The 27,708-nt window shown below is 42.6% G+C and overlaps 1 protein-coding gene across 1 annotated transcript in view; it reads left to right on the forward strand.

The window, feature by feature from the left end:
* Positions 1–27,708, forward strand: part of pam16 (presequence translocase associated motor 16) — a 359,227-nt gene that overhangs the window by 63,961 nt on the left and 267,558 nt on the right. The gene's annotated exons all lie outside the window — the stretch shown is intronic.

Raw genomic sequence — 27,708 nt, forward strand, 5'->3', positions numbered from 1 at the left:
GCGTGGGTTGACTCTTGTCACATACATGCAACACACATGATGTAAGCATACAATAACGGACTAAAATCAGACTTCATCTGGTTTTTGACCTGTTAACTCCCAAAAGGAAATTACTGAATATATGATCAGTGGACATCTGAGTGGGTGGACATCAGCTCTGTGGCTGCTGAGAATTTCCCTTCATTTATTTATGTTCTTTTTTTGGTGCAGATATTTATGTAAAATGTGGCTTTTCATCCTCTCTAAAACTTTGTTCTTGAGAATCTTAATTACAAATGCTGAATCTCTGATCTTAAAAAGCAGTCACTGGTTTCCGGACTCTTCTTGTTGCATGCTCTTGTCTCATACGTGTCTTTGATGATGCCATTGGGAGCTATGAACAGATGGGTTTCAAAAGGCTGCTTTCCCCAAACAGGATATAGATGATGTGTAGGCCTGGTGCTCTCTGGAGCAGGGATCAAATGGTGATCTTCCACCCCCCGCTGCTCCCTCCATCTCTACAGGGTGGGGTCCGGACGGACGGCCTGAGGAAGAGGAGGTCTCCCTCAAGTGTGTTTCAAGGTCACATTGTCACACGTGCTGCAGCCTCATCACTTCCTGTGAATCATCTGGATATCATTATATCTCCCATTCATTCATATATCTCTGAAAATTAAGTAGATCTCACTTTTTTTCCATCTCACTGTTTCTTCACAGCTTTCGAATCCAAATCAATCTTTTTCTGTCATGCTGCGCCTCATTTTGACCCCTGGATACAGCACTCTTTAATTACTGTCACAGTTGCATATATAATGGTGGATCAGGGCCCTGAAACCATGTTCAGGCAAACTGCGGTAACAAATGCATACTTCTGGTTTGGGCTTGGAAGAACCCCTCTTGTGCCTTTTCTTAGAAGTCCAGACCCAACGTCAAGTACAGAAATACGTTATTGACATGGATTTGTTTTGTATCTTTTCTTTTTAATATTTTTCTTCCATAAACGTGTCAAAATCAGGGACATCTGTCTCAGAGGAAACTCATCTGATGGATCTGTCCTCCGCAGCGCACTCAGCATGTGTTTCGGCATATGTGCAGCTGTTTTTTGGATGGTAGACAATGGCACTAGAATTGGCAATGACGTCAGGGGACGCCGGTGCAGGCAAGATGACTCAATTGGTTCGGATGGATTCTTCTGCCCAACGCGGTTGGGACCGAGTGTGCAAAAGCAGCTGCAGCGTGGTTGATAGGAGGGATGCAGGGCCGGAGGGAGGAGGAGTCATTTTCGCATTAGCAGAATCACATTTTGAGAAAGATGCAGCATTCCAGGACCTCTTCATTTGATTAGCTATAATGTCATAAATGCAAGAATGTACTGTGATAAATGGCAAAAGTAGCTGATGAATTAGTTATTCCCGTCAGCAAATACCCACGCTGGCTTGCCCTCCCCGTTCTCGTCCCACGGGCCACATTGCATCCTCAATCTGCAATATGGAGCACAATTATACTAATTTCTTTCAATTGCATTAGAGAGGGCCTGCTGAAAAGAAAGGCCCTCTTTCTAAGCATGAGCCTTGACTATGCAGTCAGCCTCCCAGCACCTCAGAGAGCGAGTACAGGGGGAGGCAACATGACCCCTGCTCACCCCTCTCCTCGTTTGCCTGCACTCCTCTCTCCTCCTTCATTCCCTCCAGCTCTGGTCCCTCTTTTCTCATTCCATATTCTCCTCCCACACCGTTGGCTTCATCTGAAGCAAACTGAAACTTACAGAAAGCACTTAAGTGCTTCCGGTGTCAGCAGAATCTGAAAAGTCTTTTTCTGTTTTAGGTTTTCATCTTTTTCTTTGAGGGACTATATATGTTCTGGCCTCTATTTATATGACATGGGGGACTTTTAACATCCCTTTGAATTTGTGGTTAAACAGTCCATCATACCACTGCAACATCCTCCTGCTCTGTCAACATAATAGCTTGATCTTAAACACAATGAATGAAATAACAACAGCACAGATGTAGGTTTTTTCTGGTTTTAGTTTTATTACTTGGTTCAGTTTTGGATATTTTGAATTTGGGATATTTTACCTTTATTTAACACAATAACCTTACTGAGACTAGGGGCCAAAAGCACAGATAGATTTACTTTACACCTTTTTTCTGATTTTGTCAATAATGTGGACTGTTCTTTGGTCCATTGTTTGGTCCAGTGTTTTACTAAATTAACATTACTATAGTGTGATATATACAGTATCTACTACATATATGACCCTATAGAATTTCTCTGTATTTCATTCCCAAGTAGAACCAGCCCTCCATGACCAGGTCACATTGGACCGGCCTGGTGGATGAGGGACTCTGGGGGACTGCAGGGTGCTGGTAGTGGGAACACAGCCTCAGTTATGAAAGACGCCATTGTCCTGTCTGGCTCGCCAACATAGAAAATGAATAAATCAAAGAGGAGAGATCAAGAGTGGAGGAGAGGAGGGGTTGGTAGAGAGGGGAGGGAGGGGAGGGGGCTATCTGACATCTGCATTTTTAAACTGGGCATTGAGCTCTGGAGGAATGTTGTTATCATTCATCCTGAGCTGCTACAATGGTGAAGAATTTTGCATTGAATTATAGCATGACCTGACCTCTGATCAGATCTATACCGTCCCTCTGCCCCTGCACATCACTGTCATCCCTCAAACACAAAAATACCTGTGTTTGCCCGTTTATCATCATATTTGTTTCACTTTTCTCACTTATGTTATGCAGTAATAACCTTTGATTTTCTGTTGAAAAAAAGTAGTATAATTTCATTACTTATAGTAATTTGAGATAAAAAAAAAAATGGCTTCTGATCTGTCAAACTGTAGCTGATGGAAAAAATAGGGTGTTAAAACTTGACCTGAAGCATTAAACTGTCTGTACCTATCTGTAATGATCAATCACATGTGTCTCCCTGGATTGTTGAGCCAGCTACTTTTGCTTCCATATCAGTCAGTTGGAGTGATGGACACACAACTCTATTTCTGTTGATTTGTTTCAGGAATTTGCATTTAATTTTTTTCCCTGAAGCAGCACTTGTCCTTGATGTTTCATAATTTGGTTTAGGTGGGATCTATAGTAAATCTGGTTTACATATTAGTGCTCCGTCCAAAAATAGATGGCCTTTTCATCAAATAAAACTGACAAGACATGGATTCATTCTTCTTCTCATTCTAAACCCCTGCTAATGTAATCATCAGCACTCAACTGCTACAATATAATCTCAAGAAATGGGACTTTCCTGTCAAATGATCAAAGGATGAACAGGACGAGCTTGGACAGCTTCTTTTTCATACTCAAGGTGTGCTCACAACCCTGTCTCTTATGTGACAGTTAAATGCAACAGCAAGTACATCTTGAGGGAAATGTAATCTTGACAAGATTGCATTTTCTATTAGATGTTACTTAAGATCTGTTAGCATCTTAAGTAACTTGATGGTGACACTGAACGTATCAGTAAATCATGCAATACAATAACTGCAGCAAGGGATAATAGCCTTATTAAACTTTTTATATGTTTAGGACACTGGCAGATCGTGGTTTAATACAGAAAAAGTCCACAGTGACTTGAGCCACAATGTATTAGTTAACGTTTAAGCAGAACCACAATCTTTCCCTAAACTTAACCAAAGTGCTTTTGTTGCCCAACCTAACAACAGGCAGGCCTCAGGATGTATACCTTCTTGTGACAGTACATAAATGTAGCATTACATTTTCTCAAGAAAACACTGCCTCTGAACATGATCCAGGCAGTGAATTTGTTCGCCACCACAGCGTAATTGTGAAACTGGGAAAACACAATATATAAACATAGTTTCTAAGAGACAGGACAGGATTTGTGCCAAAGGAGATGACTGCAACACGAAGAATGAAGTTGGCAGGTATGGACACATTATTATGCAGTCCAGTGCAGTCATTGAGTCTGTCAGAATGGGACAAAGTCATTGTTTTGCAAGTAATAAGTAAGTTTCAAATCAAGACATGTGAGACTCCGGTCAAATCCAAGTTCTGAACTTTGCATTTCAAGTCCCAGACAAGTCATTACTTGTCTGTTGTTGTGCGCACTGCCATGCATCTTTCTCTCCGGCTCGAACAATGTGATAAGCTGTAGATTGATTCAAAATGATTTTTTTGTGACATAGTTTTTAATGTTTGGGTTTGGGGAGGACTTAAAATCAGTCTGAGTGAAGGTCACAATTCAAGGTCAAGTCTAAATTCCACACTTCTGATATGTGGAAATCTGAAGTATGACACAAGTAGCAATTTTTGTTTGTTTTGGAAGATGCAGTGATGCTTCCATTTATTTTAATGTTTTTTCTCGCTGGATGACATTATGTTCCTTCATTAATATTGACAAGTAAGTTACCTATCTTATTCAGAATCTGGTGTGGAGGGTATGTGGGGTGGCTAGTCAGTCAGTCTCGCCTCTGCCTGACCTCAGCAATCTTACAGCCTGTATAGCCTGGTATACTGGTGGACCCCAGTAACAGCAAGACAGCAGCTGGCTTTCTGATTCAGTTCAACACAGTGGCACTTTGCTACTGCCTCCCATCCCAGGTGTGTGTGTGTGTGTGTGTGTGTGTGTGTGTGTGTGTGTGTGTGCGTGTGTGTGTGTGTGTGTATGTATGTGTGCGCATGTGTGTCCCTGTGCATAAATGGTGTCTGCACAATGGCCGCCCTGTGTGACCCTGTGCATCTGTGTCTACCCAGACAAGCTCTACTGTCCTGCTTGCCGCTGGGTCCTCTCTTCAGCGTTGACAGCCCACTACAGGTGCCCAACACATCTGGCGCCTCTCACAACCAAACACACACACATACACATCTGCTGAAGCACTGATAAGTTAAATTAAGATAGGCCTCAAAGGAATACACTAACACAATCAGCAGGAACATAACAAATTGCCTTCAGTTGCTACTTTGAGAAGTGAGAGAAGTTAAGTGACTTTTTTTTTTCTTCACAGTGCCACAAATGCGTTCATTATTTGACCAGGCCACAAGTTCATGACCAGACCTCTAGTCATTAATGAAAGTCTGTGTCTGGGGTGGGATTCTGAACAGTCATCACACTGTTTTTTCATCTAACACCCCCCCGCTCCCAAACATCTTTCAGTACCAAACACATCCTGCACATAATCAATGCTCTGTCCCACAGCAACCTCTGTTTTCTAACTCTGGACAAGCAAAAAAGTTTGCTTGAAAGGAGCCATTTATAGATGTTTTTGTAAGCTAAAGGAACATTTGTAATTCATTTGGTAACTTCTGAAACACACTGCCACCCTGCAGTTGCACTGAACCATTCGTGCTTCAGTCTGCAGCTTGCTGTTGAACCCAGTTTAGCTGCAAATTGGAAAATAAGTCGTTAACTGTGCGCAAGGAATAAAACCCCCCCAGCCTAGTCCAGATATGTGCAACACTATGCAAATAAATCATGTAAGTTAGTGTCTGAGTTCTGACAAGCAAACCAACAGTGAGATCATCAGCCTCAGTTTGCCCTGTTGGCAAGCAGAAGCACAGTGTGCAAATGCAGGCCAGGGGTTAACGAGTGCACTTCCTTCTTCACCTGACTGGATATTTGCATGAGCATCCAAGGAGGAACTATCATCTGTGCCACCTGTCATACTGATCAGCCAGCAAAGTTTGCAGCATGTTTGAAGTTTAATCTCTTCCTCATAACCTGTGAAATTGAGCCTTTTATGTGTTTTATTACCAGAAATGTTGCTGACAAAACCCTTGATATCATGTTTCTATGATTTGTCTCCCCGAAAAACACCTTCAGGAAACGTTTGCAGCATCAGTTACGGAATATGTCCTCCTGACTAAGCTGAATTTTCTCCCACAGTGTTTGTGTGAGAGCTGTGTGTGTGTGTGTGTGTGGTGTGTGTGTGTGTGTGTGTATTTGTGTTATTACAGCTCTAGGTCTGGTAGGTCAGGTCACAGGACATGACAGTTGGCCAGTTGAGAGCAGCCTCTAGGCTAGTGCAAGCCCCCCCACCCCACGCCTACCTCTCTCTCTCTCTGGGTGGCCCATGTTTACGAGATCCAGGAGCAGGTCATCACTGTGCCGAGAACACGGCTGCTGCAGGGGGACTGTTAATGGGTCAACCCTGGAGGAGCAACCAGGAATTTTTTCCTTGCTGTGTGCGCCTGTGTGTGTTTGTACATGTGTGTGTGCGCGCACGCCTCTGTGTGTTTGTGTGTGTGTGTGTGTCAGTTTGGACTTCCTGTGTGCAGCGGTGCGGGGGAGCAGAGATGGGGGTGAGATGACCTCCAACCCTGACCACATGTCCTGGTCTGTTGGCTGATCACCCACACTTCCGCCTTCGGGGCCTCTCTGCTTCTCTCTCTGGGCCTAAGAAATCTCCCAGTTCATCAGCACTGTGGTCACGTTACAACATTATCCTCATCGTCATCATCACTGTCATAATCAGTTCTCATTTGTTTTTTTGTTTTTTTCCATTCCTTTTTTTTAAGCTCAGGAGCCTATCACACTGAAGAAGTTGCGAGTGAAAATGTTGGTACTAAAAAAGAATAATTTTTAAAATGACTGTAAAGTCTGATTGAGTTTCGTTAGTGTTCACTAACACTTTTCCTGAATCTTATGAACTGACTTAACCCTGGCTTCTACACACCAACGGAGTGTGGGTCGGACTAAATTACCACCATTTACCACAGCAAAAGTGTATTTTGACTCACAACTGAAAAAAATTCTTCAAACTCTAAAATTTGAATTTTCCTCATTAATGTGAAAAGAAATATAAACTACTGCTAACTACTAACTACTAATCAAACTGCAGCTATTGAGTATAGTTTTCCATTTTTCAAAACAGATACTAGACATTTGTGGAAATATTGCTTTAGGCTTTAGGCCCCTGCATGGATGGTTCCCCCTTTTTTTTAAGCAGAACCTACATAACACTAGTTAAGTACCATTCTTTTACATCCTTAAACAACTGTGCTTTTCTATTCATCAAGTTAGCCCAGCCTGCTAACATTAGCACTGATTCCAACAGACATTACTCATTTTTTTAACACCAGGTCAGTCATCAGCAGCTCCAGTTACAGTTCGGTGTTGGCTCCACAGTACAGGCCGGCTTCCCATTTACAAACAATTGAGGATGTGCGTGAGGTAGAAAACATACTTCTACAGTTTCATAACAGCTTACAGGCAAATTTATTATTTAGAAATACAGTCACTTGCTGGAAATATGTGAAATTACTCTTGAGATGAATGTGTATACATGACACATAAACATACCTTTTTTTAACCTGAAGCCACTTTTGATAGACATCTGTCAGCTCTGGCAGCTAACATGATACATTTTCTAGTGAGACACAGCAGCTAGCAGCAGTGATAATGCTCAACATTTGCATATAAAAACTAGCATCATGCTGTGCACTGGTGGTTATTATATCTGTAATATCAGCATGTATGAAAATCCTGTTCTTTCCTCAAAATACACCAACGCCAAATGTGCTACATGTATGTAAATTCTTAGAGATGGCTGCAGTGTAAACAGGCAGAGCCTCGCTCCAGGTAAGCTGTGTCAGTACAGGATTTTTTTGATCAGCAACACAGGATCATGAAAACAGACTCAACACCTGTTTATTATTTTTTTTCTCTAAAAAACTAGCATAACAACGTGACACATTTTCTATGCAAAGCCGTTGATCTGCTGCCATATCAACTGTCATCGATTCCCAAACTGAAACACTAAACGCGCATCAAACAGAGAACCTTAACAATATAAATCAAAGACATTAAATGCAACAGTGTGAGCTGTGTGAGCTTAAAACTGGCCTTTATTGTAGCAGTTGCGGTGTGAAACCATGCTCAGCCTTTATAAGATCCAGAGCTGTGACCAGAATGCTGGAGCGAACAGCTAATTCTGCTCTCTGAGCTAACAGGCAGGTTTCTTTCTTGAGATAAAGAACATTTTCCACTCGTTACTTTTGTGATCCTTACAGTTTTAGGCACAAAAACAACTTTTTGTGTAAATCTCCTCATGTGGTCATACTTGGTCATTTTCTGCTCCATGCTTACTTTTTTTTTTTTTTTTGCAAAATAAGCACAGATGTCAAAGCAAACATTAAGGATATATACTGCAAAAACACATCCTCATTTCAGTTTACCTTTAAATTTTCTTTGTATAATTCCTACTTCTTTCCCAATTGTCTAAGCCTGTACTCGTTTCACAAGAATTTACAAAACTCACCATGAGAGCCTAGATCACTGGTGACCTTTTAACCCACAGCTTCCCTGGGAACACCATCATTCCTGTCCTCTCACTCACAGAGCAGTAGTCACCGGCTAAGGACAAACCCACCACAAGGCTTTCTTTGACTGTGCCTAATGAGAAGACTATGATACAGGATTGCAACCAACGTGGAGACGTTTGTCTCCTTTACTCCGCTCCTTATCAGCCTGTGACCCAAAAATTATTCAATTATATACATCTCCTCTTCCCGAAGATTATGTCCACTCCCGGTAGTGCACACTGTTTTACTAATGTGGTTAAATACAGTTAAATTATATAATCACAGTGGCTGCAATTAGTGCAGTATGCTTGTCGATAAAGGGACCAGTATGTGTGTTGGCAGAGTGCGCTCTCCTCCAAGATCCCAGTTTCTTGTAATTAAATGTAGGGGTCTGTGTTTTGGTTTATTGGATTTATTTTGACTGATTAGCCCTGGCATTGACTGATGGGTAAGACAGAGGTGGTGGTGTGTCGGTTGGAGACAGAGAGGGGTCTGGCATAATGTGTGAGCATGCTATCCTGTTGCTGCTATTTACCCATAAGAAGCCATCCTGAGAGTCAAAGGTCAGTAAACATGTAATCAGTTGTAAAGCTGCACTTCACCTTTAGGAACTGTATTTTAAACAAACACTGAGGGCAACTTGCTTTCATGCCTAAATTAAATACCTATGTTCCCTCTGTGCCTTAGTGGGCAGTGGCTGCTTATGTGCAAAGCTAGTATTAGTCTGGTGTGTGTGTGTGTGTTTGGTGTGGCATTCACTGTGTTTATTTGGTCAGGGGTGTCAGACAGATTAGCTGGTGTGTTACAGGTGCTATAAAAGTTGTTGCTTTGGACACGGCTCATGAACAGCATAATGACTCCAGGCTCATGTTAATCTCACCCCGCCTGGCTCCGTCTTGGGTTGCTGGCCTGTTTAGCTGCCGGGCTGGGCTCAGGACTAACAGGCAAACAGAGACTACGCAGAGAGAAGAGCAGAGCGATCCAGCGTTACGCCTACTGGCAGAGGCCGGGAAGCAGGCCAGAGAAGGAAAGAGTGGAGGATAGAGGAAAGGAAGGAAGGGCAGAATGAGGAATGAGTTGGTTTTTATCATCACACTGGTGCTGATTTGTTATCAAAGACAAAACCCTTTCTATCCACAGTCATCTTTCTTTCCTTATTTGCACTGCTGTCATTTATTTACAGATGTAGCGGGATTGACATGAAAAGAGAGGAATGATTTCCTGCAAAGCAGAGAGTCCAGGAATATGCAGGAGTGAAAGAGAGAGGGAGTGATGGAGAGCCCTCAGTTGCTGAGTTCTTCTCAGGCGGGGTTGGTGTGTTGAAGAGTCCACGCTGTTTGCTTTATTGGCCTTTAGGGGGAAGAGGAACAGAACATTTGTGCTGGATACATGGAACCACATGGCCTGCAGTTTATTTGTGGATGATCCTCAACTCTTTGAACGAGCATCATGAGTCACAGATCTCTGTCTCTGACTGTCACACCAGTTCGCTGGTGCGTTTGTTTTTGCCCCAACCTGTCGCTTCTCTTTACTCTCAGGAACAGTCTGTGCTGCTGTTGTCTGTTACCAATCTTTACCCCATTCTTTAGTTATCTTAGCTCACTATTCCCATCTCGCTAATCTTAATAAAGCATAATATGATGAAAGCACTTGAGAAAACCTGTGCTTTCTTTGTTGGAAAACTGCCAAGCTGTCAGACATGGTTCTGCTATGAGGTAGTGCTTTGGCACAACCAGCAGACAGGCTGAAAACTCAGGTGTAGTTTAGAACTGCAGTGTTTATGAGGCGCTATGCTGGTGTAATCCAAGTAATTGTTTATTACAGGCCTCAACCTATGTTATAAGTAATTACTTTCGGGTGCCCCTGCCCTGTAAAAATCAGTTTTGTTTCCTGTCCGGGTGCCTAACACCACAATCTGAGCTCCTCCTTCCAAAATGCATGTATTTTACTACACTTGGTGAAGATATTACATATAATTGTGGGTTTTCTCTGAGCTGCACAGTTGTAAAATGCATGCATATGCTATTAAGGATCATTAGAGCTTTGATGGTGCAGAGCTATTCCTCAGTGACACTCCATTGCCTATGCCCATAAAACTCTCTGCCAGTGGGGGAGGATTTTAAGTGTGGGACGGTGCTCTAACAGCCACTTCCTTAATCAGACGGCTGGACAAATTGTAATCATTAGCACTGTAGTGAGCAACGTGCACGACATGGGTCTTGAAACCCATTAGAGTGAGTTAGCTGGCATGGGGAGCAAGGAGAAAGAGAAGGAAGGGACGGAGCTGGACGGTGCTGTCACACACTCACCTGGGTCTGTTTGCAATCAGGCAGCTGGAGGGGGGCAGTCCAATTAGAGCTTCGCCAAGCACCGCACCAGCTTGCACCAGCGAGGCAATGCGTCATCTCCAACCACACATGGATGCAAGCGCTCCTCCAACATACGTACGTGCGCACACACAGTCAGACGTGCGTGCACTAACCCACACAATCTGTGATTACAGTTACAACAATCACACATGCGCACACGTACTCAGCGGGGCGCAAACACTGCTCACACTCTGATTCACTCTGTAGCTTTGTTGTCCTTCTGTGCCATGTGAAGCTGATCACTGACTGCAACAAAAGACAGTGAGCAGTCGAAGCAGCGATACCTGTGACTGAGGCTGTGTTCCCTTTTCTATCTGCCACGTAACTCTGGTGCATAATTTTTTTACAGTCTGGGTCCAGTTTCTCATCTGTTACAGTTTAATGTTCATGAAGTAGCAAATGAATAGTCAGGGAACATTGAATTCTGAGACGTCTTGAGTCATCCTGCCTTTTATTGGCCTTTTATAGGAGCCAAAAATCTAAATGACTCAGGTATGAATTAGAGAGATTTGTCATGTAACCACACACACAAAGGATTATTCCTGCACACTCTTAACAAATGTACTGTACACGACTACGTACACAAGCACACGCATGTGCGTCTTTGCACTTTTCGTGTGCACGTCCACGCAGCTGCACATGCTTGAGCGAAGCGTGCATCTGTCCCAGATACATCCGTCAGTGCCTCCACATCTGTGTGCTCCAGCTCAAGCCTTTCACTTCAGCCCCCCCCCCACCAACACACACACACACACACACACACACACACCCCGCACACGTTCCCCTCAACTGGGCTTGGCCCCGTGCCACCCTCCCAGTCCTCCAGCTGAGTGATACATGCACTAACCTCAGACAGCTATACAGTCCTGTAGCCTATTTAAAGTGTTCCTAAAGGGAATGTGATACAGCAGATTTTATTTGAAACGTATTTTTTGATTGAGAGGGAGATGTGGCAACTGCCTAACTGCACTTCTAATGGCCCTAATGTGGAATGTCTTTTCACGGTGACACATGTTCAAAGCCTTTCTGGCATGCTCCCTGAAGCAGCAAATGCCACCCGGCGAACGATCCCTCATCTGTCCAAAACGTGACTTTTCTTTGTAGCTTCCTCACGGACGGACAACAGTCGTGGTACATCATTGATGCTGGCTGATGAAAGCATTGCTTGCAGACATTGATTGGCATGACATATGCCATTGTTGGGCTGTTTTAATATGACATTTCATTTTGTCATTCTGGGGAGAGTGTGATAGCTTATGTCATAAAAAATATTGTGTTCATGGGTCTGACAGAGGCCGAGTTCGAATCCTGCGATGATGTTGTTCTCTTGGCGTCTTCAGTGACAGCATCATCCCCTCCTCCCTCCCACCTTCACCCCTAACTTACCCCTGCCCCGAGGTCATTAGTCATAAGCATGGAGGGGAGGGGAGGATTGTGAGCAGTGCGGAGGGGACAGTGCAGAATGGATCCTATTGTTAGCCCCACAGGCCAGAGGGTGCTGTCTCACTCAGGGAAGTATCGCCATTTGGACTATGCATGCAGCCAAGTGTGTTTTTCTTGTGTGCGCGTGTATGCCTGCTCTTCTCCGAGTGCGCACACGTGTGTGTTTGTCTGCAAGTGCATGTACGTGTTAATGTGCGTCCGCACAGACGTATCACCACGGCAACTGCTCTTTTTGGTCATTCATTTTTGTGTAGATATGTGATGTGACACAGCCTGACACCAACACATGAGCATGTGAATCTTGTCACAGGCTAATTTGTAAACTATTACCCATCATCACTTGCCTCTAAAGGCATTTCCATATGTTGGCTTCTCTGTGCGGTCAACAGAGCTTGTATATACTGCATACATGTGTGCGTTGGTGGGAGGGTGCGTTCACCAGAGATGGCTTGTCCTAATCTGTATTTATGTACTTGCGGTCAAATTAATACAGATTACCATAATCATATCTGGCTGTGACATGACATTGATTTCCGGCCAGTTCTCTTTCATACATCTCGGAAAACCCATTTCTCTCTGACTCCCTTTTAAATTGGGCCCAGATTGCTAAGGGCCTATCCTTTGAGTGAGCACACCTTGTTTCAGGAGACTTGCGCCAAGGGGGAAAAATCAGCCTTTAATAAGTATGTAAGGGAAAAGGCTCACCCTGCCAAAATGGCAGCCGCCCTGTACACTGTTCAGATGGCAAATCGACAGCCAGAGAAGGAGGGATGGGATTGGAATCCAAGCAAAAGTAAGAGTGATTTTCTCCCAGACCTCCTGTTGCAGAGCGACAGCATGTAAGAACGTGAGGAGAGGAGTGTGAAGAGGCTTAACTGAACCATCCAATTCTTTCTTATCATTGTCCTCCTTTGATGCATTTTGCCTCTTAAAAAAAAGAATTCTTTTCTCTACATTTATGTGCAAACAAAACCATCTGAACATCTTAAATTCTCTATACTGTATCTAGATCTTAATAGTATAGAGAAAATTCTGACATTAACAGTCACATTTTATCAACTGCTACATGACCTCGGCCTGCAAGTGGTTACGTTGCAACACAGTGACCCAGACCTATCTCTGTGAATGCCTGCCCTTTCCTTGCTGTGCTTTACAGGGTGTTAGGAGTTGTATGTTTTGTTGTAAGTTGAGTCTTGAGTTTGAGCAGAGCTGAGCTTGGTAGGGAGGAGGCTCCCAGCATGTTGGAAACCACAGCACCACCGGCGCCAACTCCAATGAGACATGAGTTATAGCTCCGGCTTCCCCGAAATCAAATAAATAATCTTTCCCTTATTTATTTACTTAGGCTCTCATTATGATTTGCAGGCTCTCAATTATTCTATTGGGGTAAGAGGGCTTGCTTGCTTACTTGTCACACTTTGCTTTCCCTGAACACATGCATACACACACACACACACACACACTTCGTTTTCGATTTTCAGACACACACCTGTCACCTGTTTTTCCATTTATATTTCAGTCTGGATATTTCATCATTAAGTAATTGCAGCAGGGCTATAATAGTGTAAAGTCATTGTCAGAACATTTATGCAGCAGCGGGGTTCGCCACTGCGCCGACAGAAGCAAAAACATTCAACCAGCCTCCTTATAAACACACACACACACACACACACACACACACACACTTGAAATGAGTTCTTGGTAGCAACAGTGTTACAGCTATCAGAGCCTCTTGGCCATGTGTTGAGTGCAATAATGGTAAAGGTTCAGCCCATACTCTCAATAAGGCTCCCCAAGTGCTAGGTGTGGAAAGGTGTCTGGCAAAGCGCCTGACCACAGCACTCAAAGAGCACTTTGTCTGCGCACCTCACACCCACCGTACCTGCTCATGTTGTGGAAACAGCCCAACACAGTCACACAGTTGATTTAATAAAATTGGATCCCCAAAATGAGACTTCTAGTGTTTCAGGGGCGCAATAGTCGTAATGGAAACACATATACATATATACTCCACCCCCTCCCCTCCCCTCACCAACCCCCCTCTCTTTGGCTTTACAGGCATCCTTCCAGAGTCAGAATGAGCAGGGGAGACCTAGGGTAAACGGATACTTCCCCACTGTGAGCCCAGTAGTCTGGGTATGGCTAGGCAACCCCACGTCCATCACAAGCTCGTATCTAGCCGCAAGCCCCGCTGTTGGTGCAGCTTACAGACTTGTTAAATGATGATCGTGAAAACAGAAAACATCAAAACGGAAAAATAAAGGTAGTGCCAGTGGGGCTGAGGTGTTGCTGTGGTTTTGTAAGTTGGTTTTGAGATCTGTGGGGAGCCTGTTTAGTCTCCTGTAGCTCAGGTTAGAGAACGATGTGACGTTTCATAATCACCTCGAAAACAAGCTAGACTTACTGGACTCACATGGATGTAAGAAAATATAATGAGGAAGCTCAGTTTTTACAGTATATCAGCCAGTGTTGGCCAAAGGCTGGGAATGCAGGAGGATAATCAAATTGCCAGAAAGGGTTGGCAGTATTGGAGGGCTGAGCTTGGAAACCATGGAGGTGGTAGCAGAGCCTACACTACAAACTGATGTCTTGGGGGGAAAAAAAGACATTTATGACGTATTCTTAAAGGCCTAAAAGCATGAAAGGAAGTAAGAAATGGCAGCCATAGTTCCTGTAGCCACAGAGCATCTTCATTTACCGCTTCAACCTCAAGAAATGCTCCTTGGAGTGTTGTGGATCCTCTTTAGTGCCGAGAGCTGTGCTGTTTCCTCTTTGTATTCAAACAAAGACTGCACAAACTTCTAGCTGAATCCAGACCCCTGAATCTTTGCCCACATCTCAGACTATGTCAGCAATATGACAGTTCAGTCTGATTATCTGTTATTACCAGTCCTAGATCATGATTAAGATGAAACTGCTTTGCATATCTCTGGACATGTGACAGCACAAATAACAGATTTCCTGTTTGATGTATTAACAATATTCTGATAATATAGGGATATTATGAGCAGATGATAATCCATATGGTTTTTGCATACTGCCATTTTTCTGTACATACTGTGTACTGTTTGTCTTGGAAGGATTTCCTCCATCTTGGAACAATATTTTTGGCATTTGCCCGCAACCCTCAACACTATATATCTATATGCAGTATATAGTAATTTGCATACTTGTTTATGTGAAAACAAAACATTTCATTTTGTGCATCAGTGTCTTGCATACACTGTATATTATCAGGCATTTCCAGTATTGCGTCATAATGGTACACTGTCTGATTTAATTCAGTTTTACTTCTTGAATGTATTATTTGTTGTGGGCTTTACTTCACTTACATAATACCAATTTCCATATAGGAATGAAAAGCTTTTAGCTGTGAAGTGTTGCAGTCAGGTAGCTCCCATGGGACGGGAGCAGGGTAATGGGTGGTGGGTAAACAGGTAAACACCCTGGTGGCACGTGTGTTTGTTTACCCGTCAGTGCGTGTTGATACATGTAGATATTGCCATGGGACTCCCAGGGCAGGGCGGGGTGTCAGAGGTGTATGTATGCGTCTGTGTGTGTGGTGGGGTGGATTTCCAGAGTCCTTAAAAAGCACACATTGTGGTCAGAAACCGGGTGTAACAGAGGCCCCATTATTAAAATAAGGGAAATGACCCTTCCCTGATAGCCACAGGTGATTAAAGACAGATTACATCACTTTCTCTTTGCATGCTCAAAACAACATAATTCAGCTTAATTTGTTAAATTAAAATTGCATGTCTTACTCAGATGATATTCATAGATCCATTCCAGGTAGTCAAATTAGAGCCTGATGCAGAGGTGAGTCTTTGACCACATGACGGTCATTTACACAAACATGATTACAACGTTACTGTAATTTTCCAGCTGCTTGTTCCATAAATGGTTTGAGCTCCCGGCACAACTTGCTATCTTTAAAATGTGCTCTTCTCAGACTTAGTCTCCAGATGACTGTTTTGGCCTTACACTGTGAGAGAGTCTGTGTGTGTGTATGTGCAATCATATGCATACATCATGCAGCCATCCATCGTTCCAAAATGATTTAAATGGGTTTGTGAGGTTAAATCTCGCGGGCTACGACGTGGAGGTTTACTTCCATAATTACACTTTGCAGGGTTATTCGTGTACTTTATGGGTCTGAACTTGTGACCTTGGATGCATCGTGGAACAATTTATGATTTCTTTTTTCTTCCCCCTTGTACATGATAAACATCTGCAAACCTCCCCAGAGCTGACTACGATGACAACTTACAGCAACAAGAGTTTAAAAAAAATAATAAAAAATGGAAAACCAGAAATCTCTCCTTTCCTCTCTGCCTCCCTCACCCCTTCCCTGTCCTCTTATCCCTCTCGTCTTCTTCACTCCCATGTGTTTCTGCAGTCTTTGGAGGTGGGTGGGGGGCTCAGTGAAGGGGTTGGGGGGGGGGGGGGGACAGATCCTTCTGCACATCTGAGGTTTATTTGGTCTTCCCCCTGGGGAGTGCGGTGGAGCTTTGCATCTCAAGGAAATTGCCAGCGCTTTCTGGTCGGCTTGGCACACTCTCAAACACACTCTCACACAAACACTCACACACGTACGCACACATACTCCTCTGCTGGCTTAAGTCCCCCTTTCTCACCGTCACAGTGGCAAAGTTTGTCCACTTTTCTAGCCCTCGGTGCCTCGCTATCGTTGGGTGGGTGTTTCCATCCAGTGCATATTATTTCAATGTATATTCCCTTTGTCTCAACATTAACGCTGTGCACCCGTTTTGGAAACCCCCCATATGCTTCTTAAGGCATGTTTGAATGATAATTTTGATACCAAAGCAGGCTTTGACTTGTTGAGAAAAGATGCCTTCAAGGAGGAAACGTTAAAACTGCCTCCTCAGTTAGAAGATGGGTGAAAGAGCACTGTGCTGCATATAATATGCAGCTACACAGCCACATATTGCTACATACACTCATCTATGGGCCTGCCGTTGTGCCGCTCTGTCATTTCCTTGCAGCAGAACTGAATTTTCTTTGTTTAAATGGCTGTTAACAGTCGGGAGGATGAGGTAGGAGATTGTATGCTCTCCCTTTTTTTGTTCCTTTTTTTGTTTTGGTCAGATGGGCGTGTTGGATTGTTGCCAGTCTTTGTGCCGCATCCCCAGACTCATTTTGTTTTATACTCAAGACTCCCAGCTGGTGAAATGAAGACGCAGAAAGATGCCACCTCACCCCTCAGACCTTGACCCTACTCCTACTCTTGTACCACCCCCCACCCCACCCCCACCCACCCCTCCACTCCCCTTCCTCCCACCCCATATCTATTTCCCACCTGGCTGCCATCGAGGTTAACATCACAGAGAGACAATCAGAGACAGGTGGCTCCTCCCGCGACCCGGATATACTTAGACCCTGATCCCAGACAACCCTGACAGGAAGTGAGTCTGCAGCCAAGTGACCTCCCCTGGTGGCCCTTCCTGTCCCCATGTTGCCTCGCAGGAAGGAAGGATGCGGTCTGTTGTCCTCAGGCGCCGCTCACTCGCTCTCCCCTCCTCAGCCTGACTAGAGAAACCAGATTATTGATTCCAGGCTCGTCCTCTCCTTGTGCTCACTTTTTTATATCCTTCCTTTTGTCTCCTCCATTTCTCATCTTCCTCTCCCGTGTCTCAGCACCCACTTTATCCTATTTTGACATCATTTCTTTCTTCTCTCTTCATCTTTTCTTTGCCCCTGTGAGATGTAAGTAAACACTGTGGACATTGGCAAACCACAATGTCCCCAGTCCCGGTTGATTACCCTCCAGGGGCTAACAAGACCCCCTGATTTATGGTCTTCATTTTATTTATTTCTGACACTGACTTGTTTGTTTGTGTTATTGTTATTTTATTGGCCATACGTTTACATTAAATATGGAAGCCATTTCATGTGGCAAAGAAATCCCAAGGTCAGGCTTCTGGGTTTAGTCTGCTCTCAAATGATGTACATGCACATTTTGAATTAAAGGACACCATTTGGTGGTAGTTAGGAAGAGAAGGGGACTTCCAGGCAGACAGAGAAAGAGACCTCGCTAACAACATCAAACACTGTTTTTGTTGTTGTTCTGGCTGTAGCTTAAGAACAGGAACTCAAACCAAAAAAAAGGTGAGAAGGTCATGAAAAAACTTTGCTAACTGCTCAGCTATATCAGTGGAACAGGAATAACAGCAACATGCAGGAGGAGGAAAAACTTTCCTTCCCGAGGGGTTTTTGCGCTGATCTGTGTTTTCTGTCTTAGTAACATGAATGTACAACATCAGGAACATGGTCACACTCTCCATTGGATGTAATGATGCAGGCAGAGCAGGTGGTTTATTGGTTCTGGTCAATGCTGCTGACACATATGACGAAATTATGGCCCAGATTTTGTTTTTTGTATATCTGTCGCTCAGCTGCATGTGTTAGCTGGCATTGCTACTGAAAATAAAACAATGGTTAGTTTACATCAGTGAAGTTTCATTCTTTATATTTCTTTTGGAAGTTTATATAAGGTGAAAGTTTCTATATATACAATGTTTTGTATTTGAGAAGGCCTTGAGGAGAATATGTGCTGTTTTTAAAAGGTTTCATAATGAAATTGCTTTGAGTTGTATGCCTTCACTGTCTTTCAGGTGCTTTTGCAAAAAAATAATTAAGTAAATTATCCTTCGTGCAGACTCGGTCTAACTGTGTCTTTTTGTATTTTAAATACAATTAAAGAAATTCGATTTAGAGAGCACATTGGAATGAAATTCAAATTAGAGCAGTCACTAATCTAAATTTACAGTGCATCCTTCAACTTGCAATTTCAGCTACAACTTGACACATTTACCTTCTATGAATTTCCACAATTCATTATTATTTCTACAAAATTAAAATGTAAATCATTGTTACAGATTGCTATCAAGAGGGCTGAAATGCAGCAGTTCTGTAGGAGCTAGTTTCACTGTAAAATGATCAGATGTATGATCTAATTTGAACATACTGACAGTTGATTTGTGAATTCTAAAACAGCTGAACACATAAAAATTCAGTTTGATTTTGCAAATTAACTAAAAGAATTAAACATTATTTCATTTACATGGTCCGTTGCTCCTCATCCCCTGTGTGCGGAGAAATCAAATGGTTTCTGCTGTTGAAAGTGGATCCAATTCTTTGTTTTCTAAATGGCAAGATAACACATTCCAAAAGACTTGAGGACACACTGGAGGACAGCAGGGAGAGAGCGGGAAGTGAGATGTTGTGATCCCACAGGTGTTTTTCTCTTCTGTCTCTATAATGTGAGTTTGCAACTGTATTGCCACCTAGTGGGAAAGGATGTTTACTGTCCTCAGACTGCAGTAGTTTAAATTAATCTATATTCAGTAAACAAAGATTGCATCCTCTTTTAAAGCTCAGGCAGCATATCTTTGGTAAGGCAGTGATAAATATAAAACTGAGCCCCGAAGGTGTTCAAAACCACAGTCCATCCCCATCATCTTTTGTGTCAGCAAACTGTTGGTCTGTGAAATTTTCCAGCTGAGCTCCTCAATCCAGTCCTCCAATAAACATCAGAACCAAACTTAAAGCCAGTGAGTTCACATCTGGAGCTTATGTGGGAGATAGACATCAATATGTCTGGCCTTCAGGCCATAAGTTGGGACTGAATAGAGCATCCCTACTGTTGCAAAGCATCAAGAACACTCATAATGAATAAATCACTTATCAGAAGCCCAGAAGAGGCCAAAGACCCACTTAAAAACTCTCAAAGAAAAAAGTCCCAGTCTGCCACATATGGAGGGAGAGAGAAATGAAAGGCTGGATGGAAGGTGGGTAAAAAGAGAGAACATGTTCTAAAAGCAAGGGAAGGTTTGTTTGGCCACGTTTTGCTAATTGGTCTCAGTGGTGCAGCTAATGGTTTTATGGTTTATGTCCAAGCTCTGCTGAAAAATAAGAGGGAACCAATGAAGGACTAGCTGCTGTGTTTTATGCATTTTCATTGTTTTGCAAGAGAAGAAGGAGAATTTAACGTGCAGAAAATTGAAAATGGAGACCAAAATCACCTAATTTAGAGCCACACATAACACATCCTGTTACTCCTTCATGTATTAAACAGATGTTAGGTAGAGTGAATTTGAAACTGTTTCATCCATTACAAGCTATTTTAGGTTTTTTACACTCCAAATGTCAGGATCATATCTAAAGATAAGTGAAATGCTTTCATCCACTTTGATATCTTTCGTGTCTGCCCCTGTCTTTCAACCCTGTCAGGTTATAAGTGGTTCTTCTCCTGACCCTCAGCAGTCCATTTTGTCCATCTTTCATCGACCGTGGCTGAGGCATGTGGCAACAAAGCTCTGCTGTGGTCAGATGGCATCTGTCCCTTCAATAATCCTGGTGTTATCGCTACACATCAAAGCGTTAAGGGCTTGCATAATTGAGTTAACGAGTGTGTTTGGTTCGTAACCTGATACTTTATTCCCTGTGAGGGCCACGGTCACAGTGTGTGACCACAGACAGAGACGGAGAGAGAGAGAGAGAGAGAGAGAGAGAGAGAGACAAGAGAATGAGAAGGCCCTAAAGCCCTGCAACAACTGTGGGTTCACGCTGTGGGCCTGGCAAGCCACACAGCACTCTGGGCCAGTACCAAGCTAATGAAAAAACAACAGTGGGGTAATGCTGGTGTGGAGCTGGGACCGTAGCACCGTGCCCACTGCACAACTGCCCCGGTCAGCACTGGCACTGGCCGCAGCGCCAGTTGTCACGGCCTTAATCCTGCCTGCTGAATGACCTCATCATTGCCCGCCCGCCCGCCTCTCTGCAGCGGCTGCCATAGTTCGTTACTGCAACAGCAACAGAGTGACCTCACCTACACAACACATACATGCAGTCACATGCAAAGTAAGCAGATACACCAGTGCAATATTGAAAAATATGCAAAACCATGAGGGATAAGTTCATCCAAATTACAAAAAGGCACCTTTTTACCTGTTGTATCTGGCTGTGCTCATAGTTTCACTTTCACCTGCTGAGATTTCTGTCTTCACCCAAAAAATTGCTGGATGGAATTGTGATGCTCAAAGTATTGAAAAATTACTTTTTAAACTTTGACAGCAATGTGTCTTTCCAGGAGGAATGTCCCAGTTACTGTGGATAATCCACAGACCTCACTGTGGGCAGTTTTATGGGAAAAAAAAAAGATTGTCCCAATGAAAACTCTCCCCGATGTGTTCTGTGGATTGTCCAGAGCAACCAGAGCACTGTTTCTGGACTAACCCATCACTATTGTAGTTTCAAATGTTATTTTTCAGTGCTTTGATCAACCAACATCCATTCACCTCTACTGTACTGAGGTACCAGCTGTAGTTTCAGAAGTGAATATTTCAAAATCAGCCCGGGAAATTCTGTCCATAGCCAACGTTCCGTGCCAATGCAGGAGGAATAGTGTGGTCTATACTGTATGCAGAGGCAGAAGGTAAGGGTGTGAAGGTTGGGGTGGTGGATGGGCGTGTAGTAGACCTGCACTTAATATTTACACTTTTCCCTGACCCCAACCATCTTTTGTGTTTGTTTTGGTTTTGTTGTCTAAGCCTAACCATACCTCAACCATAATTTACTTGCCATAACCATATTTTCCTATAACATCCACACTGTAGTAATGTATTGTAGGAAGAGTTTTAAAAATGTTAGTTCTGGAGTTTTGCAGAATACGATGTTCAAAACAGTCTTTGTGATTTGGGTGTGTTGACACTTAAGCTGCCTCAACACTGGCAAATACAACAAAAACACAGATGTATAATGTAAACATAAGGCTAATTCATATACTGTTTAATGTATATAGCATGAGTGCTCCATATTGCATGCATATCAAACAAGATCAGGCTGTACTGTACATCCAGACCAAATCACCGTGAATATAGATATTAACAGGAACAAACACAGATGTACATACTGTTCATGAACATATATCCACACACAGACACGCTTGTGTGCATGTGATGAAAATAAAGAGACACTTGCTCCGTTGGCACCTCCTCCAATCACACACGCCGCCTCCACTCCTTCATCCCAGCTGTCACAACTGCAAAAACTCTACAAATACACACGCACACTCTCGCATATTCACACTCACCCACACACACCACTTTTTCCTGCTCACACCTTTTCCCGCTCACCATGGCTCCCTCCAGTTGGTGCCTGTGTGCCCACTCTCTGCCGCAGCTTGCATGTAATGTGTGTGTGTGTGTGTGTGTGTACATCTATGTGTGTATATGCGTGTGTCATTGTCGTCTTTTATTGCCCTGGTTCCAGCTGAGCTCAGACATGGAGTGCCCACCTCTGGTCTTGCAGCCTGAGAGAGAAAGTGGACCATGAGTCACGTTTTATTCTGGTCTCCTCTAAGCTGTGAAAAATTACAGCCACCTAAAACTCAATCTGCTCTGTGTCTGAGAGCAGTGAGAAGATTGAAATGGCACCGGGCAATTTAGGCACGCCTTGTAGTGAATCTCTGCTTTTTCTCTGCTTTTACGCCCCTTTTTCTCTTTACTCCAAATGTCCAACTCCATCTGACTTAACTTCAGGCCGCTGAATCTCATGATCAGTGTGTGAAATCACTCCCATGCTTACTCTGCATGTTTTGGTTTGTCAGTGCTCTTAAACACCAAGTGCTTCCTGTTTGACAGCAACACCATGTGTGAGGTCATAAATCTGATCGCCGCAGCAACAGAATACACTGACACTGACGCTTGCAGGAAGCACCCTGGATTAGCGAGGATTTATGGTTAGGCCTTGGATATAACACGCCCATCATTTTTTGAGTGCACCCAGTACCCTCTTGCTTAAGATGGCAGGTTGGCATCTTTGCAACTGGAAACAAAAGTGTTTTACACCTTAAATAAATCCATAGAAACACAGAGCAGATTCGAATTAAATTGAACTTAAAGGGCCTATATCCAAATAAATAAAGAGACTGAAATAAGGAGCAGATATTGGAGGAAATTGGGCCCCTGGTAGTGATTATTGCCGTCGTGGAGTTTTTCCATCCTGGTACCCTGGCTCAGACTCTTACAGTACGTCTGGATCTTTTAAAGGGGTCCAGGGAGGGTTGGGCATGTATTATTTTTCAACACTTCAGATTAAATCCTGCGACGGCTCTCTGAGGCCTTACTAATGCAGACCCCCTGCCAGGTTACAGCAAAATTAAAAATGAAGAAAAAAAAAAGCAGTGACTGTAAAAACTGTGTTAAAACAGAGGTGGAAATTGCAAGTGTGACACTAAGATGCTGTGATGACGTCTTTGGAAAGGTAATAATTAACAGTGTCACCTTTTTTACGACGTAGAGGAAAGAGAATTAAAAGTTTTGTATGATGACAGATTTGAAGTCAGGGCTTGGCTTCGCTGGTTTAGCACATTAAAATATGGCAAGATTGAGCAAAATAACCATGCCAAGACAATTCCAAGCCACCAGAACACATTGTTTTTGCAAAGGCTCAATTCTCTCATACTTGTGTTACTATTCAGCTCTTGCAGTAAGACATTAAAAACTTTATTGTGATAATTAAGGTATAACCTTTTATCTGAGTGAAATTTAGAGGCAGAGAAAAGTTAACAAATCGTTACATCAGATTAAAAATTTAAATCCAAGTTACAGTTTGTACATGTACAGCAGCAGCAGTGAAACTGCATTCAAAATTCAACTGAAACAAAACCACTTTATATCAAATGTGACAGATAAAAATAGAATGTTCTCTAATCTCATATGTCCTCGCAATTTAATGATTGAATTTTTTACTTATTGCAGCAGTGGCCCCCATTGGGAATATTGAACATGATCTCCAACATGTCACAAGGTAAATCTATAGGGTGAAGAAACATTTAATGTGTAAAGAGAGAAGAAAAATGTAGTTCTGCTACACTAAGTTATATTCTTTTTCAGCCTCTTCTCTCAGTTTTGCTTTATTTTTGTAAAGCATTTTACCCCTCTGATATGAATTATAACAAGTATATAATGAGAGTGTATTGTTCCATTTTGCATTTGTAGACAACCAGTTCGATTGCAGTGTATGTGCTGCAGTTATGCTGATTACATTAATACCTGTTTCATATGTAAATACATGTTTTACATATATTCATGTATGCATGTATTTTAATTTTATGTTACTTTTTACTTTACATAATAGCACAAAATTGGTGTCTTTTTTTCCCTCCAGGCCCCAGGAAGAGTAGCTGTTGTGCTGAGAAAAGCTAATCAAGATCCAAATAAATAAGGGGTTGTACATGCAATGCTTAATTTGAAGGGGTCATAAAACAGAAAGGTTTGGAAACATTGCTTTCCAATAAAAACTATTCAGTGGTTAAAGTTATTTTATGGTCCAGTGATGTCTAGTCTAATATTTTCTGCACAATACATGTAATACTGTGTCCTTTATTAATTCATAACATACTTAATATATAGTTTTTATTAGTATATGATAACTGTTGTGGAGTTAAAGTGTAATTTTTCATAATCAGGATTATGGAACTAAAAAGTATGGGATAATGACAAACTTCCATATAGGATAAGTATTTTCATGTCATAGTAAACACAGTGCTAGTTATATTGTAAAGATATACTCTCTAAGATTTCTTATTCATTAAAACATGTCCTATATAACAACATACAAATCAAATTTAGCACAATATAAACAAGCAGCACCCATGCCACCCATTCTCCTCTCTCTCACACACACACACACAAACTCTCTGTTTCTCTCATTTAAGATGCCTCAGGGAGCGAATAAGTGCCAGGCAGTGTCAGTCCACTGCTGGCTGCTCTTGCCAAGGCCTGACAAACAGGGGTGTCGGCTGGCAGGGTGCCCCCCCTGCCCCTCCTCGCGGCACCCGGGGGCCGCAGGCAGCTGAGGGAGAGAGCAAGCCAACGGACCAACAGTTGCTGCGACTTTGGTTGAGCGACTGGCCAGGCTGCTGCACGCCACCGGGTCCACGTTTCAGGGGGCACCTGACCCTGGGTAAACTGACAAATGCCTGGCCTTTGGGTGCGCCTGCAGAGTGATGTGACCCTGAGCATGTTATGACCTTACTGCACTTGGCACACACAAACAACACACACACATGCATGCACTTATAACCACCCTCTCTCTGCCTTATGTTCCCAGTCACAATGTTTTTTCAAGCACCTGACCAAGTACATTGCGCTTGCACTCACCCACACATTTCAGGCTGTTTGACTTATTGTCATGGAAATGGCACAACTCTAAGGATGCTTGCACCCAGGAAAGAGTGTCGTAATCTGCTCCTAATTAACATGTTGAGATGATGTGACTTGATGCATACTTAATAGCTGAATCACACAGTTGCTTTACAATACATGACACTGGGAAGAGAGCTTGCCTTGTTGGTTTTTAGCAAAGAAAAACTACATTTCCTTGATTAGATTTCTCTCGGCTGCCTCCACAATTTGTATTCATACACATTTTTACATGCCAGTGCTGTTGGCAGGGACACTCATAAACACATACAAGCATATGGAATACAATTACACATGATGGCCTCACAATGTACAGAACACTCGCTCGGCATATTTAACTCATCTTGACAAGGCTGTTAATTTATCTGAAAGCAGGGACGGATTCCAGCGACCCTCTCTATCCACGTCCCCTATTCCCTCCAAAATGCCCAGCTGTTGCCACAGTAGACAGCTGCTTTAAGGGCAGAACGAATCTCAGCTGTCGAAGGGGAGTTGTGTGCGGGGGTTGGTGGATTTTGGGGTTTGTATTCCCTCAAAACCAGTGACGCTCCACTTCCTACTCCGCACCGCTCTGTGAGCTGGGTGGAGTGTGTGGAAAAATGCTGACAGACAGCAGATTTAGGGACAGAAACCAGAGGCTACAGCTGTCTGTGTGTTTAAAACCCAAACTGCTCAGTACCTCTGAACCGGGGTCAACTCACCAAGACGTCTGTGTACTATAACCTCAGCTTGGTGCAAATTTGGCTGTTGGAAAATAAACAGAGGAACAGCATACTGTATGATTGCTACTTTAATATTAGATTATGTTGAAATTTGATTTTTACATCAAAAGTTTAAAACTGTATATATTACACGGAACTGCCTCTGTAGCCTGGTGTTATTCATGCTACACATTGTGAAGGTCAGAGGTAATACAAGCTTATTTCAGTCTCCTGTTGTGGGGAGCAAATGAGGTCTCTGGGCTATGATCTTTGAGCATATTCTAATGAGCCTGGACAGCCTGGCACTTGAACACAAAGGCAGTTGTATCATACACAAATTTCATATTGCATAACAAACTAGATTACAGAGGAGGAAAAACAACAGCATCTCATTACTGGCCACAGAGGATCAGGGTCTAATCAGAATATGCTGCTGTTCTTTGTTGCAAATGTAGACAATATGTGGACCTTGCTACGGAGTGGCATCCTCCATGTTATGGAGAAACATTTGAATCATGTTATGAATTACAACTGGTGTGGGTAAGAGTCACAGAAAGGCCAGTGACCATCTCCTTGACTGATTTGTTCTGATTACAACCAGCTTGTTGGTGGATGATGGAGGAAGCTAAAAACACAACTAAAGCTCATACAGATGCCTGCTGCTCATAATAAAGACTTACTGTGTATGTATATCCCTTCAATTAAGATTCTGTGACATGCATATAAAATAATGTGATCTACACATTTGCTGTTGTTGTTATTGCACTTTCCTTCAGGACTACAGTGCACCAGGAAAAGTTCATTTTCACAATTTAAATAGTGATCTTATGTCATATTCCTCGTTCTTAAAATTCATAAATTTTAGAAAAATTTCATTAATCTGGGGTAAAACATCCACTGAATGCAGCAGCAACTAATGTCACTAATTTAACTTTATCCTGCTGTCCAACCCTGTCTTATCTCCGACCTTCTGTTTTATATTCGCATAGCACCCTCTTGTGGTGGATATTTGAAATCACATCTCAAGCTCGTTCCACAGGTGGGTGGGAGTGATCACCTGTGTTTTAGCTATTTTTCTCCACATAATAGAAGTAAAGCTCATGCTGACAGAACCGGATCACGAGCTATCTTGATCGCTTACATTAACCTAGCACGCCCATTTGGACAATTTTCTTGTCTTCTCGTTCAATTAAATCGATAGACAATACATATTCAGTTTTATATTAAAAGTTTACTTTTTTCTAATTAGTCCTGGCTTCCAACTACAACCATCATGCATGCATAAGAAAACCCTAGACATAAAAGCCAAGAGTAAATTAGAGAAGAAAATAGGTCGAGTATGCACAAAAATAGCGATTATATAGCATGCACCATAACAATACGTTCAAATATTCACATATTGACCTTAAAAGATTGCTATATAACAGAAAGTATGAGTGACTTATTGTGAGACAGTTTGCTCCAAATACATCATTTTTGCTCAGTAGTGTACCTTATTTTGAAGGTTTAGAACGCACTGTCTTGATTCCATAATCCAGATTATTGCTATAAAATATTTCTATAGTAAAATGTCATAAAGAAAAAACTGCATTCGGCTCAACATTAGTATCACATAATTATGTAAAGTGTTATATCCATGAAGATTTAATTTTGTCGAGAACTTCAGTTGAAGAGAGATGAATGTGACCGTACAGTGTTTGTACAGATG

The sequence above is a fragment of the Lates calcarifer genome, linkage group LG11 (genome assembly GCF_001640805.2).
Source record: "Lates calcarifer isolate ASB-BC8 linkage group LG11, TLL_Latcal_v3, whole genome shotgun sequence".
Taxonomy (NCBI): Eukaryota; Metazoa; Chordata; class Actinopteri; family Centropomidae; genus Lates; species Lates calcarifer.